Genomic DNA, 14,216 nt, shown 5'->3' with positions numbered 1-14,216 from the left:
GTCTGCAAAGACTGTTTCTTCTCTACCTTCATCTGTTCCTGCTCTTCTGAGCAGAACAATCAACAGAAAAAAGTTCTGTTTTTCTTTTGCCACTGGCCAAATTCTGAATGTTCATGTCTCTTCTTCTCTTCCCTTTGATCTGTCTAAACCTCTTACCAAATTCCCATTCTGCTATGACCCCAGGTTTGGCAGAACCACAAGCTGAACTCTGTATAATATAAACAGATTGTACAAAATAAAAGAGCTGCTTCATAGTCAATTGGCATTAGCTAGTGGTCGTTCACAATAGGGTAACATGGTTGCCTCATGCTTTAGAATTCGAGGTGGGCTGGATAACCATGCAGTTTTAAAAGCTATTTTTAAACTACAAACTGACCTCATTTACCTTGGACAATTGCCCTTCCCATAAAGGAGAATGCTAGTTTTAACTTTTTAAGTATATTTTAAAAGATTCTAAGTTAGTAAAGGTCATTCAAAAGTCTTAAAGTCTCTCTGGCGTTGTTCTGAGCTTAGCAGGAGTCTTTCCACTTTTGTCAAACATCATTGGGTGTTGAAAAAGAACAGACAGCCTGCCTTCACCTGCACAAAATATGTTGTTTAGTTGTACCTACAAAAGATTGCCCCACATACACAATTGTCCAATGTCAAATCAATCTGTCAGATTAGGACAGTATCCCACCAAATGATCTTATTGAATTTAGGAGCAGAGCAAAAGGAATTCATTTGGAAAGGAATTGATTCAGGTTTGGAAAAGAGTTGCAAAAGAAATGTCATAAAATATTGAAGCAGGCTAAGAATGGTACCAGCACTACAGTTCTCCTTGGTATTATTACAACGAAATGAATTATGCCTTGAGAAAAATACCTGTCTCTGTAACATATGTCCTAATGCTTTCCTCACATGGCACAGAAATACCATAAAATGCTTTTAAACTAAAAGAGGGTAGGTCCAGATTAGATGTGAGGAAGGTATTTTTTTATGATGAGAATGGTAAAACACTGGAATAGATTGCCCTTTGGAGAGGTGGAAAATGTCCCATCCCTAGAAATGTTCAAAGTCAGGTTGGGCAGGGCTCTGAGCAACTTATTCTACCTGAATATGTCCCTGATCACTGGGGGGAGGGATTGGAGTAGATGACCTTTAAAGATCCCTTCCAACCCAAACTATTCTATGATTCTATGCCTTCTGTCACAACACACAGTACTGTGGTGTTCACACCTGGTTTTTGGAAATAGCCGCTTTATTTCTGCTACTTGTCAATTTTGCCTGCAGGTTTTCCTCCATATGCACAAAGGTTCAGTGTTTGCACTTAAGATAGAGCAAGAGGATTTTTTTCTTCCTTGTAGCCACTTGTATTGGAAATTAAAAGAAAAAGTCAGAGGAAAAACATATGGTCTCAGGAAAAAAAAAAAAAAGCTTGTTTTTGCAAAATTCAGATCTGAGGGAAAAATATGAGGAGACTGTTATTTTTTATAATTCAGCGAGTCTGGTCATCTTGGTTTGGGTCATCATTATATACTACACAATACCAAAGTATTTACTTTTTTTGCAATGAAAAATTTTACCCCCAAGAAAGCCCTAAGATACCTTGAAAAAAGAGAGCATAATTCTGAAGTTGAGATATCCATCAATCCTAAAGGATCTGATCTCTATAAAAGTCACTGGAACAATTCCCATCGATTTCCACTCATTTATATTCAGGTCTTAAGAAACTTTAGTTAGCTTAACTCTTAAACCTTCCCTTGATAGAAAGCTGTCATGTGGTGTTGAGCAAACAGTAAATAAAAGTTGCTAAAGTAAAAATGCCTTGAATTACAATTGTGTTATTGGCTTCCCAGCAGTCTAGACCAGGGGCCTGGCCAGAGCATGCCATGGTTCCCTCTCAGCTAGTGTGCCTGTGTTTCTCTCCCTGTAGTAAAAGACGAAGTGGGAGCCTGATGGATGTGTATGTCTCACTCAAATACAAGGCTGTAACGTAGCTGGGTTGCACATCCAGGAGTCTGGGAGTATTCTGGGTGCTTAAGGTATGGTTACCGTGATCTTTAGTAACAATAAACTTGCATGTTAACTGAGTGGGTTTGATAGGGTTGTAGCCTTTTGCATTCATTGGCTTTTGTTGTTTATCTAGTATTTGTGCTATTAGACATACATTTAAGACACTCCCTAGGTCCTCCTCCGTTTTAGTAGTGTGTCTCTACTACTTATGGCAATGGTTGTATTCTATTCTGAGAGGTGTTACTTTGTCAGTCTACACTGCCCCTTAAAATCACTCTTATTTATTGCCTACAGCACACATGTAATACCCATCTTTAGCAATTTGCAGATGATCTCTTGGAAATGCTGCCGAAATTCCAGGAAGGCTTCATGATGGATACTTGCTGGATATAGTGTCTAATGGCGAAATCATTTCATAAATTCTTGCCATGTTTTTTCAGCCGTGCACCTGCTTTGGAAAGAAAGTTGTAGTGGAGCCTGATGCTGCCTTCACAAGGTAGAGCATCTCTAACCTAACCCCAGGCACAGGATCTCACCAGGGAAGCAGAGAGGCAGCAGCAGAAATTCCAGATACTGTGTTTTGGAGATGCCAGGTCTTAAGCTTCGACTCTCTCACTAAGATGCAATGTGCCATGGATCTCATGCCAGAATTAAGGTTGCCTGTTCATAGTATAGACATGTCTTTCATGTTTGAAATTATGTCTAAGGAAGAACCGGAGATAAGAACAGATATTGGCAAAAGGGAGAGACGAGAAAGGAATTTCTACATTTATTAGTCATGTTATTGAAGAAAGAGGGAAGATTTTATCATGTCTGTCTTGCTGAAAGCAAGGCTCTGGGCTCACAAGATCTGCTGGTAAGAGTGTGCAACAGAGTCTGCTTTCCTACAGGTTGGTGCCAGAAGGTTAACATCACTTTCCTTTACAATAAGTGGAAGAAAGTTCTGTCAGCAAGGTGTGTGCTGCATGTGTGCCTCTGTATGCATGGCCAATAAATGAGAATTAGGCTGGCATTTTTTTTTCTAACCTTCATACAATTTGGGGGGGATGGGTGTTGGGGGTTGAACACAGTGCTAATCCACGCAGGGATGGGAGGAAAGCTATGGAATGCACACTCCGCTGGCCCAGCCGGATGAAAGGGCTGAAGTCCTCCCAGCTCCCCACTGCTTGGTAAATATGTACCTGCTGATTAAAGCACTTATCGCAAGTGAAATAAAGACTAATGGTGTGAGGAGAACTTCAGCATTCTTACCTTTGGAAATCCCTCTAATGGACAAAAAACCCGACTTACTAACTAATGGATTTTGCTGTTTTACCAGTAAGAGGAGTGCGGTCCCTTTAAAAGCCTTGGCCTCCTTTCCTCAACGCTGTTGCCGAGCTGTGCCCCACCCCTGCATAAGCAACACCTGCATACCTTCAGGGTACTGTCTTCTTGATAGCTTGTATACCTTAATAATGCATGTTGGTGGAGCGAGTGGTCTGGATTTGTGATGTTTCACTATGCAGTTTATTAATGTGAGGACACTGATGGAGCATTTTCCAGATCCCCAGTGATGTAATAACATACGGTGCTTCTAAATGGCCTTTTCGCAGCGTATGAGCTCTTGGTAGCCACTGAGCTGATGAGTTTCAAAAGGAAAAAACACACACACACACACACCCCCCCCAAGATAAACCCAAATGGTAAATCCTAGCAAGCGGAATGCAAAACAATTCCAGACAGCCTGCTGATGTGGGAGCTGTACACCACAGTTTTCTCAGCAAACTGATAGTGTTTCAGAGCAGTTTCTCGGTGTTGACTGACTGCTTATGACACATGTTAAGCTGAATTGGGGTATGTGCAATTGCTCTGGATACAGAAATGTGTAACATATCCAGGAATCCTCAAAGTACCCATCCTATGTGCTCTGAGGAAGCCTGATGGATTTTAAGGAGGAATGAGGCATTTGGGAGCGATAGGATATTCAAGGCTTCCAGAAATCTTTCTTCAGCAAGCTGTATATATGTGCATCACTCTGAAAAGAAATAGTTAACTTCAGAAAAAAACCCTCAGAGGATACTGTTCTTTGCCTCTGGACATAGATGCTGTTGGAGTTCTACAAAAGCCCAGACTGCTGCTTTCAGGAGCAGTGGGTTTACTAACGGGCTTAAGGCAACTTCCAGCCCTTTCTGTGTCTCACCACTCCTAGTGTGAGGGGTGTGAGTGAGCATTACTGCTGCACTCTGATGGTTATCTGCTCCTGGTTAAGTTCCACCAGAGTAAAGCAGGTATTCCCCAACAGCTATTTTGGGTTCTCCTCACAGGAGTGTATTGGTAGATTAAGGTCACATTTTCCTTGCTTAGTGGAGGACTAGGGAACTCAAAGCCATTGCATTTTCAGGTTTTTACACACTTAAAATATAAAGAGAGTAAATAAGATACTCCTTTGAAGCAATTAATGAGGTCTTCATTGTGTGGGAAGCAAGGAGAGAAAGAACAACATGTTAGGGGTGAGACCAGGGAGCTAAATACACAGAGGAGAAAAAGAGTCATGGAGCTTAAACACAAGGTAAGCTGCAGAAAGAGACAGAGCAGAAACAAATGTGGGCCTTACTGGGTTAAGACAGCAGGAGTCAGGGAGACGGTTGGCAGGGAAAAGATTAAGCCAGGTGTATGCCCACCAGAAGGAGCTGCACAAATATCAGCTGCTCTTCCCGTGGTTTACAGGATCAAAGAGCAAGTGCAGTGTTTCCGTGTATGTTTGTATGTTATACACTATAGTGTATATAACACATGCAATTTCATTCCTGATTACTGTTAAAAGATAGTGTATACACAATCAAAAATTATCGCATAAAGGCCCCAGTAGGAAAGACAAGAGAAAGGACTGGAAAACCACTGGCTGACCTAGTCTGTCACTCCTTGTTTTGTTCTCAGTTATTCATTGTAGAACTAATTAGTGGCAAATTGTAGAACTGAGGTCATCAAGACTTAGAACTCTTTGCATCTTCTCCACCTGATTTTAAAACCAACTAGAGTGTTTTGGTACGTTTCCTTTCTGTAGGCAGTGGCACTGTATTCAACCCCCCCTTGCCCTTTATTTTGGCATTTGTACATGGTTGCTGCCATTGGTGGGGCTTTTTTCAACACAGTGCAATGGCTGGAGATTTCCCAGTGTAGGCAGACTGCTGTTTCTTTCCCTGGACCATAGTCTTTGCCTGGAGCAGGCGGGAGCAGTACCCAGATTCTGCCCCATGTGTTTCACATCAAAAGGACCTTAGAGTCGATTGAAAAGTGAGCTGCACTAGGAAGAACTTCCAGGATGACAGACAGCTCTGGAAAATCAAATCAGATTTAAAGAGAAACACACCACATTTAGCTGTCTCCGTGCTGATAACGAGCATTTACAATCACTAGATCCCGACAACTGCACCACGCAGGGATAATTGTCTGTTACAAATGGCACTGTAGTAAGGAGGAGACCAGTGATCTGTCTCTAACATGATTATACACCACAAATCAACAATAAGGCAGGCATTGCTCCTCTGATTCACTTTCATCAAAGATGACTGACCATAAAGCAGAGAAGAACAAAAATCCAAACAAAGCACATAACATGTGGGTGCTTTTCAGCCTAAAAAAAGAGATTAATTCTTTTGTAGACTGATAAACTGATGCATCCGAGCAGTACACTCATAGAGAGAATGCAAGGTTTATAAATTCATTTTGGCCTTAGCATTCTCTCTGCAGCATCCTGCACCAAACAGCAGGCAGGAGAGGAGGTGTTCTGCTGAGAGGGTGATTGGAGAGCAAAGGGAGTTCTGACTGCTTGAAAGTGCCAGAATACTCACAACCATGTTTCTGTTGAGCCAGTCGTGTCACATCAGTGCCCTGGCTAAATTTCAGTTTGATTAATTTCCCAAGCAGTATAGTTGTCATTGTCTTTGATTATTTGGAGACAAAAATTTGCATGTTTTTTGAGCATAATAGTTACCCATAAAATTCTACTATTGTACTGGTTTTTTTCAGGCAAAGAAAAAGATTCAGAATTTGAATCAAGGAGCTTAAAATTATCATAAAGATGAAACCACATTAGAACAGCGTCTGGGGAAATTAGTTGAGGTAAAGATTGTTAGGAGGGAGTGTGAATGGATGGGAAATATCAGTGTAAAGGAAAAGGAATGTATCTATAAAGGGACAGATTGTATAATTTACTTTATTTTGCATGTGTCTTGCTAGAAAGTTCTCATGAAGTTTGCAGTCTTAAAGGAATTTAAATTTCTTGCTTTTGGTGCCCTAGTATTGAAAAGCTTGAAAATGGGATTTTGCAGAGAGAAGGCTAGCAGGTTGTACTGGGATCACAGAAACAAAACAAGCTCCTTTTCTCCATTTACGTTGCCTCTGAAAATGTCATGTCCACAAGCAAAGACAAGAATGATTTATTTAATTAATCACAAGGCATGACTGTAATTTTATTTCTCATCTGAAAAATGAGAAATGTGGTTCCAGCAGTACAGTGCCCCTTCTACATAACAGGCCAGGGACCTGTTTGGGTACCTCAGACGTCTGGGAATCTAGCCTAAAACCGGGACTGTGCCTTAGGATTTTTGTCAGATGAATCCTAAATCTGAATCTTAAGCTGTTTCTTACAGTATCCGTGTTTTCCCTAGAGTGTTTCTCATCTGAACACTGACCAACCTTGACCTATTTTATTCAAGATTTGATTAGATCACAGTGCAAGCCTGTCTAACTGCAGGCCATAAATTGTAATCCTCCATCTGGTCGCTCTCTGGCCAGTGTATATGGTCTATCAGGGCTGTCTTCTGGGTGCTGAAGGCATTAGGCACAGGAACAGGGTGGGTAGCTGTAGGGTTCCCCAAGATAAAGGGTTCCTTTCCCTTCTCTCTGGCAGCTCCAACAACAGCAGAATCTCTGGATGTGTGTAGCATCCTTTGGTCCTTTAAAGTATGTTATTAGTGGACTGAGATAATCCCTTTTAATTCAGGTTGCCCAATACTTCCCACATTGAGACTATATTGATTTTATGTGTTTAGAACACCATCAGACATTAATTGTCCTTGGTGTGTGCTTCAGGCAGAGTATATGCAGAAAATGTCAGCAAAACAGTTTGAGTATTTCTGAAAACAGGCTAAAAACCAATGAATTTATTTGCCAGGGCTGAAGTACTAGACAACTTTTTTTTTTTTTTTGAGAAGCTCTAGTGCTCCCATCCACTCAGGAAGAGAGATTAAATTTGGCAAGGATAGGAAAGATGAATTTCATGTCAAGAGATGAGCTATGAATTGTAAGTCAGTCTTAGTTTTATAACTAAATATTGCAAAACCAGCGTTCATAATGGCTGCAGCATGAACCTGTGGAGAAAACAAGACAACTCTCCATTATTTGGCCACTGTTTGTTCAGTTCACTGAATAAGACAGGGGTCTTTAGGAAGGAACATATATAAGCACACAACTAAAGACAGGTACCAGGGAGCACTTAAAAGGAGTGCTTAACTAAGATTATACTGGCAACACTAATTTTGATTGGTTGCAACTTTAAAGAGTTTAATTTTTTTTTTCAATTTTTCCTTATACAGAGAATTTACAGATGTGATTTTTGTAACAGTGTATGAAGTGCAGAAGGGGTGTCTTTAAAAGCCCCTCAAAGCTGTTTGTCAAAAATTTGTCTACTTTAGGTCAAGCAAGAAAATAGTGGTATTTAAAATTGGTGTAAATGCTTTTGCCATGCGGGCAAGCTTTTGCAACACTTCGTGTGACTGCCAGGTTGTCTGAAAGCTGCAAGGTAATTTCCTCCTGAAAGTGCAAATGAAAACTAATCTAACACATGTACATTTATTGTCAGGGCTGTTTGTTGTTGAAAACTCACAAGAGCCCATTGCCTTGTGGTGACTAATTAAATACTGATTTACTTACTCTCCAAAGTTCAGTTGCTTCCACACCTTAAGCAAAGAGCAAAGGAAAGCTCTGGAGAATATACGTAAGAGAAAAAAAAGGGAATGCAGGCATACCCAGTGCCCAGGTATAGGCTTCTTTTAAGCCAGCTGAGCATAATTCTGCCTTTTGAAGAGTCTATTAATAATTTTTGGTTGGATCCTTGCAATTCTTTGGCCTCTGTTGGTTCATGAACAGCAGAAGGGCAATGGTTTTTTTTCTTTCTACCACATAATGCATTGTCCCACAGCTGCCTTTTCTAATATGCAGTGCAGACATCAGCTCCCTGAATTTCTCAGTCCTTTTACAGGTTCTCCTTGTCTCCTGTTATTCACCAGCGAGCCCTGCTCCTGTGGTTAGTGCAGTTCTCCTAAAACCATGTTTGCAGTTATGCTCAAAATGAAAGTATTTTTCCTTGGTTGAAAAGAAGCTTGCTTAGTCTATCACAGTTTCATAACCACCTTAAACTGGCTGAAGCCAACAACACAATCAAAAAGATAAGTTTTGCCCTTTCTCCTACCTCAGTCCTGCCCCTGCACAAGATCAGCCCAAGGATTTGGACAGCCACACGATGAGCCAGATCAGGAAACCGATCCAAATTAAAAATGAGCTTGGCCCCTGCAACATTTGCTTTCCCCAGCCATCTGAGTTCCCTAGGTCTGTTCAGCTCGCAGCTGCACCAACAACTGTGCCAGCACAAAGGGGGTGGGTGACATGGGGTTAGGGATGAGCAGCCGTCGTGGAGAAGGGAGGGTGGGACTGTTTTACTACTGACTTATCCAGCCAAGAATGATACTGAACTCAGGCAATGCAACTTGGACTTGCACCAGTTTTGAAAAATTCAAAAGGGGTTTCTAATTTACTCAAGACAAGCACCATTTATATGGGGAATAAAAATAAGACACGGAGCCTTTTCCTTAATGTTTTTATTCCTTATATAAAATGGGCTGAGTATTTTGTCACAAAATAGCAACAAAACTAGGAAGTAAAGGACTGCATTTAGATGTATTCTGTGTCATTTTGTTAGTCTTCCAGTGATGTAATACAGTTGTCTTCTCTTTGGGTATAAAGAGGGAGATAGAACTCTGTATCCAGATAATTACCATGGTTTGCCCAGCTGTCACCCATTGCCACAATCCAGTCCTGCTCCAAGGCTCATGAATGGGAGTGGGGCTGTGTGGCCATGGCAGTCCCAAGTGCCACACAGCAAGCTGTGGCACACAGCCACTCACACAGCCACTCACACAGCCCAGGCATTAGTGCACTGCTTGTACAGCTAGTGCAACTGAGTGACCAAGTAATAACACCTCAGGATTGCCAAACCACCTTTGATTTCTTTTCTCATAGAGTTATTAGCTTTAATTTTGTCTCTGCCACCTGTCTGAATAAATTTTAATATATCATTCTCTGGTGGTTTTTGCAACAAGATGTAACTGGGACACGGACTGTAAGAACTTGAAAACAGTAATTAAAACGGGAGATAAGATTAATCTTAGCGGTGTCTTCCAAGAAACCAGTAGCAGAGCTAGGTTATTCCAGTTATGTAAATATTTTTAAGATGAATGACTGAAGAGAAATTTAATTTTAAAAGAACCAATAATGGTTGATTACACAGAGTCCATTATCTCTTGCTGAGGCGATAGACTGGAGAAAGTGAAACTACCTTTCAAAGCTTCTCTGTGGATGCAGGCAAGATCCAAAGGGAGAATTTCTAGAAAGTACAACACTGGTGCAGTACAGTGGGCTGGAATACTGTGCTTCATGGCAGCACATAATTAGCTGTCAGAAGAGAGTGCAACCTCCCTTCTTTACCAGAAATGTAACATTGCTAGAGCAAAGTCCTTACAGCAGAGCCTACTAAGAAAACAACCAATAAAGGAGATAAGGGAGTGCCCTGCTTAATACTTTATTTCAGCCCAAACCTTTCGGATTCATAACTTTTAATGAGGTTGTTGGCAGCTTTGGCTGGGTACATTAATCTTAAGAAAGTAATGAATTTTGGTGTGATTCTCATCATCTCAAGGGTGGAAAAGATGAACGACTACTCAGTCTGATCAAAGACCATTCTAGTATCAGCAGATAGATTTACAGCAGAAGCCTTATTTAACATAGCAGAGGGAAATACACATAATAACCTTGTAAAATTATCTGTTCCACATTTATTCTATATGAATTCCACTTAATCATGGTGGGCCAGTTTAGGAAGAACTTCTAAGCGTGAAATGGGTTCTTTGCTCTTTTGCATATGACAGTGAGTAAGAAAACTAAGATATTTGACCCTACAGAGACAAACTCATGAAGGGTTCACTAGAAAATGGCCAAACATGCCACGGCAGGAATATAGAGAGCCCTCATATCACAATTTCTGTCGTCAAAGCCTTTCACAACTTAGTTCCTTTTTATTTTGCATAACCTACACAGCGCCAGCTCAAAGCTTCTCTTCTTTCCATGAGGGAAAAATGAATCTTGGCACTCGAGGACACAGACAGATCAATTTCTCCCATAAAACATCTTACTTTGGTTTCTGCTGAGGGATGCAGAAGTCACTTTTGTGAGGACAGCACCAGAACAGTTTTCCCAAGCACCAGCCTCCTTACACAGCTCAAGGCACCATTGCCCTGATGGTTCTGCATCCCCACTAAAGTGCTGGTGATGGGCCTCTGTGCTCAGCCCCACTCAGGCAGCCCTGGGCAGGGGCTTGGGGCTGCTGAGGCTGCTGCACTTCTGCTGCTGGGGAGCAGGGAGTGGGAAGGGACAGGAGGGCCACCTGCCCCTCTTTAGTGGGGACAGCATTTTGCTGACCAGCTCTGCTGCTATTTTGCTGCCCCATTCCATCTACCTCTGGAGGCCACAGTTCAGTCAGCCCATGCCACTGTACCACTTCAGCTGTGGTGCAGGACCGAGGTATTTAAACCAGCTCAAACCCAAGTGTCTTTCTCGACAGCGGAAGTCAGCTCTGAACTCTGCTACTGTGGCTAGACAGGTCCTTGTATCCACATGGGTTTGGAAAACCATATGCAGTGCTGCACAGTTATGATGACCTCCTAAAAATGCTCCTTACCTTCTCCCACGTGCTGTCTTCTGCCTGAGGCATCTTTCCCAAACAGATTTGTGTAGTTGCTAAAGAGTCTGCATATCCTATTTTAATAATGCTGAGGTGGAAGGCTTGTTTAGTACCTCACCTGTTCAAAGATGAAGCAGACAAGCCATGAAGGATAGAAGTTGATAAATTTTACCAGCCAGCCCAGGAAAGAAGTAAATAATGAAATCCAGTATCCTTAGAAAGCTCTTCTTCACAGGACTGCCTCTTTTGTCTGAAAATATTGTTAATATTTTCTCACACTAGGGCAACACTGTAACAGCTAAAAAGAAAATTAGTCCAATGATTTTAATGTAAATAATAAGTTGTGTGTGTAATACAATTTAATTATCCATGAAGCTCTAATTCCTGGCAGAAACCTGGTGTGCATAAAGGTATACATAAAGTTACTGACTTTGGAGCTAAACTGTCTCCAGAAGGCATTCTCCATCCCTGGAACCTCCTGAATAAGCCAGATGAAAACTGGCTGAGGTTAACAAGAAACACAAAATCATAATCTACATACAAACTTGGATTTTAGAGGAAGATTGAAAGTTAATAGTAGTATTAGCAGTATTAGAATTTCTAAAATACTTGTTACTTAATACAATAGTATAAAATGCACAGGGTAATGAACATCTTTTAGCACTCTGCCTTCTGATAATCTGAGACACAGATTTTAAAGGTGATTGGGCAGGTGCTTGGTGAGATGTTAGAAAGCATCTATGAGATTAAAGTTTCCTTTGAGAATCTTATTAGACATTTATCTGTGTAAGTGCCCCAATTCCATTAAAATTCAGGTTCACAGGCCTTATGACTGATGGTATCATCAGATTGTACATCTAATCTGATGAAAAGTCAGGCTGCTTATAGATGAAATGGTTCTTCTCTTTCTTCATTGCCCCAGCCTCATGGCCTGTTTTCCTTGCACCAGTCTGAATGTAGTTGAAGAGTAAAAGTAGAAAAAAACCCCCAATTTCTCTGTTACCTCATGAAATATGACAGTTATTCAGCCCAAGGCAGAGGAGGAACACTGTTGTAGGAGTAGCATCAAGGTGGATACCCAAGTGCACATGCCTCTCTGCCCTCCTTTCTTTTCAGTTTTCTCATATTACTCGGAAAAGCTAGGAAGATACTAATGATACAGTGTACATTAAAAGTAGCCAATGGAGTTAGAAGTGGTGAATGTACACGCCACTGACACTACTCACCCACAGAGTGATGAGTTTGGACAGTTAGCTGTGAGTTGGACATCCTAAAGTGGGTGGCAGACTAGAAGTTTTGACTCAGCCGTGTACCAAACCAGCCCGACCAGGGAAGCTCCGAGGCAGATCTGACCATGGCACACTGTTTCTGCTTGTCCTCTGGTCTTCTAACACCACTGATCTGTCTGAAGCCAGTTCTAACCAGCTCTCTCCAGAACAACAGCTCTGGTTATTAAACATCAGTGAAAGGCTATACTAGGCTGTTTTATAGCCCTTTTTAGGTAAAGGAACATATTAATGTGATCCTCCCCAAGCCTTAGCATAACTAGAAAATAATTTAATTCTCTCATGCCAAAGCGAACCAACCAGTCAACCCTAACAACAACAAAAGCAGTAAAAATGTGGTTCTAACAAGACACCTGACAAACTGCAGTGCTTCCCTAATTATCTTCTTGTCATATCTGTTTAGTGTGAATCATGAACTGAGTGGATACTCGAGCAACCAGGATCCAGTGGATGGAGCTTGTGCCCACCAAGTCAAAGCAGAGCAGAGCAGACCTCGGGTACACGTAAGGCCTTTTCCATGTATTTCTCTATGTGAAACTGGATCACTGAGACTGCCAAGCTCTTGGGGCAGATACTACTGCTGCGTCCACCACTCTTCATCCAGGACACTCAGCCCTGGATTAAGCACTGCCACAGTTCAAAAACCAGTAGCAGTCTCATGTTTCTTCTGTACCTTGCTTGCAAATATCCTCATTACACTGCCAAAATTTGAGGACCTTTTAGTTTGTCTTGAGATAAACTTTTACCAGTTATGTCTGCAGCCCAGTGCTGCACTGGATCTGTGTATGATTGCACATAAAAAGAAAAATTTACTTGCTAACTGTAATTGCATACAGTGCAAGCACAAAATACAAGTTAAATATGATTACCAAAGTTCACCCGTCTTGAATCATTTAAGATTCAAAACTTAAACAGTAAAGTATTAATTTTATTCCAGGCTTTCCCATCAATACTATAGCATCATTCTGTATGGGAGTTCCTCACTACCCTTGTATTGTACCATAATACCTAAGAACATAGTACAGTTCACTTGCTTGCAATTTATGTAGTATGTATGTGACAAAGAAATGGATGAATTTTAGATGATGAAGTCAGAAAGAAACACTGATACCCTCACAGGCATAAAACTTGGTATTTTTTACTGCTGCTGTCATGCTCCTTCTGTAACTTCGTGCAAGTCATTCCAGTTCTGTGTCTTCAGACTCACAATGCACCTGGGTGGGCAAGTCCAGGATCACTGTTCATCTGGTAAAACTCTCAGGGCCTTAAGTCCTCTGGGCCTCAGTGTTGCTGTTTTTTAAAATGATGTTAAAAGCATACCTAGAACTGCATATACATGTGAAAATTTGCTGGTTTAAGTATAGAAATGTAACTATGCCAGTATAGGCGTATCATAATATTTTGCCACGTACAGAAACATCTTGCACTTGTTGCTTCATACCTCCTTCCAGGAATGATGACTGGGTAAAAGCCAAAGTGTTTGTTAAAGAATGAGTTTCAGTTCAATCTTACTTGTGCAATACTTATCTGACTACTGTACAGATTCCTGTAAACATAGCAGGCAGGAGAGACTCGCCGATCCTCATGTGCGCTGCAAACTTTCAGCCAGGTCCACTCGGGAGCAGATACAGATTCAAACAAGAGTTCAAGTTCATTTCAGAGAGACAGCGGCGTGAGGCTTCATTATCGCGGATCTGGTTGCACAAGAAGCCTCACGCACTGCAACGGGTTTACTCGCATGACTGAGGTGTAAATGCAGCATTAGTACCTACGGGCAGGAGGATGTCCACGTGTAAAATACATGGGGATAGAGACTGCTCCGTCACTGGGGGAGGTATTACAGCAATTACTTCAGTATTAAGAATAGACCAAGTGAGGACTGAATCACCTGCGGCAAGAGGCAGGACATAATCCAGTTCGATCAGGAATTGACTTTAACT

At 41.4% G+C, this 14,216-nt stretch overlaps 1 protein-coding gene across 1 annotated transcript in view; it reads left to right on the top strand.

Annotated features, from left to right (window-relative positions):
• Positions 1-12,679: 12,679 nt before the first annotated feature.
• SMAD1 (SMAD family member 1) overlaps positions 12,680-14,216 on the top strand; it is a 48,881-nt gene continuing 47,344 nt past the window's right edge. The window contains exon 1 of the mRNA XM_032686352.1: positions 12,680-12,779. The gene's annotated coding sequence lies outside the window, so the exon portion shown is untranslated. The remainder of the gene's footprint in view (positions 12,780-14,216) is intronic.

Source organism: Chiroxiphia lanceolata, chromosome 4, assembly GCF_009829145.1.
Source record: "Chiroxiphia lanceolata isolate bChiLan1 chromosome 4, bChiLan1.pri, whole genome shotgun sequence".
Taxonomy (NCBI): domain Eukaryota; kingdom Metazoa; phylum Chordata; class Aves; order Passeriformes; family Pipridae; genus Chiroxiphia; species Chiroxiphia lanceolata.
The sequence above is the reverse complement of the archived record's forward strand: the minus strand, read 5'-3'. Positions and strand labels throughout refer to the sequence as shown.